Source organism: Frankliniella occidentalis, unplaced genomic scaffold, assembly GCF_000697945.3.
Source record: "Frankliniella occidentalis isolate FOCC.00 unplaced genomic scaffold, Focc_3.1 Scaffold18, whole genome shotgun sequence".
In the NCBI taxonomy this organism is placed as follows: domain Eukaryota; kingdom Metazoa; phylum Arthropoda; class Insecta; order Thysanoptera; family Thripidae; genus Frankliniella; species Frankliniella occidentalis.
The window spans coordinates 1,714,752-1,717,067 of record NW_026267148.1 but is presented as its reverse complement, the minus strand read 5'-3'; positions in this window follow the sequence as shown (position 1 = coordinate 1,717,067).

The following is a 2,316-nucleotide window of genomic DNA, read 5'->3' as shown; positions in this document are numbered from 1 at the left end:
CACAATTTTCGAAATTACATTATCGAGTTTTGCTATCTCGAGCAGTAAAAGGCGGACGTGAGAAGGAAGGCCTGGCTGCCGCCACCGTCCTTCGTCCTGCTGGCACTCAGACGACGAGTGTTGCCCATCTACTTCGAGGACACGAAATTTTAGCAGATGATGCCTTTTATGCCGATTACTTTCCGCTCGATAGCCGTCATCAAGATTTGTACTTTCGTATCCGTCGTCGTCCGATAGGCAATCTCTGCGTGCTGTGCGGACCTGCCTTACTGATACGAGCCCAAGAGCAAAGACCAGGCTTCGGAGGGGCCGGTTGTAGTTTTGGCCGGTTTTGGCGGATCGCCGTGAGCGTGAGGGGAAGGGGCGCCGACACCGGCGGCACCGACACGTGCGTGTAGTGTAACAACAGCTATAACCCGACCGGTCCCGCCTGCGTGGCGGGGCGTGGCGGGTGGCGGGGCGTGGCGTGGCCGCGCGGTCAAGGTCGCGATTGTTCCCACGCTCTGACACCACGTATTCTGTGACCACGGCCACTGCCACGCCTGAACAGTGCGGTGCGGAAGGTCTCGACTCTCCACCACGGAGACATTTGGCATTTCGATTCACAGTTGACGCGGAACGCTGAAACTAACGGAGTGTAATAAAAACTCTGTTATTTTGTTTACGGAACGTCACTGTCACTACTCCCTGTCATCGGCGCGTCGCGCCGGGCGTCACCAAGGCCAGCCAGGGCCTCATGCAAACTCACTCGCCCAAATAAAATAACCATGAAAATTTTTCGAGCAATCCGCGCCGCTCTGGCTCGGGGTCACCCCTCACTCACTCCCTTGTCATCCCCTTCCACTCGGTTCTCTCTACGGTGACGGTGACGCTCGCTCCATATTCATCCGTCCGCGCTTTATTCTCCACAGCTTCACAAGAGTCGATGGTCGTGGTACCACCACGTAACTGCGAAGGTAAACCAAATACTGTGAACTTGCAACCGTGTTAAACCCGGCGCCAGCCCGGTATGCGTCGATGAGGAATGGCAACTTTTGTTCTCGGCGCCGCCGTCGTCTCTGTCGTCTCCGTCGCGACTGCTCCGCTGCATCGGTATTGTCACACACACCTCGGGTCGCTTTGTGCCGTCCTGGCGGGGGAGGCCCCCGACGTGACGGTGAGTCAGCGGCCCAACAAAGGCTCGGGCGGGGAGTCTCGACGTGCAGCGAAGCGTCGTCTGGATCTGGATTCAGCAGAGGTTGTCGCGGGCTCAGGACCCCAGGCGGGCCGTGACGCCGCGGCGCGGACGTCAACCCCTATCGAACCCACTGTTGTTGCACATCACCTCATGAGGTGCAGGCGCGCGCACGGCCGTAGGCTGACATGAGGAGAAAAGACCAGAGAAACGAGACCAGCGGAGCAGCGGTCGTCTTGGAGAGCACCTTCGGAGTCGGAGTTGGACTCGGACTGATGATCCTTTACGATACGCGTCGGGCTCGGGCTTCCGCGTTGTGGGGGGCAGAGACGCTCGGTGCTCCTGGCCTGCTACGCGCTGCAGCGCTGGCACGCGTCCAGGAGGTGCTCCCCGGGCGGCGGGCGGGCCGCAGCCACGCCGACGCCACGTGACGGTGCGTCGTGCTGCGCCCCGCGAGCTCGCCGAGCACCTGCCCGCGGTCGCGGTACACAGAAGAGAGACGTGACCACACTGTGATGGCGGTCCGTTGGACGACGTTGCACGCCACAACCCTTGCACTACTACTCACTTCGAGGTGTCAGCCCGTTGTCGCAGGTCAAGCTCTGGACGCGCGACAGAGTAAATATTGTTCCGTTACATTGGACGATAAGTCTGACGGCCGCGCGGATCGCCCGCGGCCCGCGCGCCTATATGTGTTTCCCTGATGGGAGTGTTCGACCGACCTCGGTCGGAGGGCTATCGTTTGCCCAGCACGAGACGGACAACACTTTATATATGTGACACTGACACTGTGTGTTGTCCTTCGCGGCCAAAAGTGGTACGATGTTTGGCTAACTCCGTAGGGCGTGAAGGCCGGGGCTGGGCTACTCCTCACGGCCCTGCCCTGCTCGGGCCTTGCGCCCAGTTGCTACCCCCGCCGCCCCTCTGCGGCCACAGGCCGGACAAACCCCACGAGGGTAACCCTATAGCTGTTTGCGCTGGTCTTCCTGTTTGCTGCCACGCCCCGCTCAGTATGGCGAATGTCACGACAGCGCAGGTCGCGGGTCAGGCCGCGCCGCGCCGCCTCCTGGACCACGGCGCTGAGCGGCCTGGGCGTGCGGTCGTGCGCTCGCGGCTCTCTGCAGGTCCCGCGGTCACCCCCC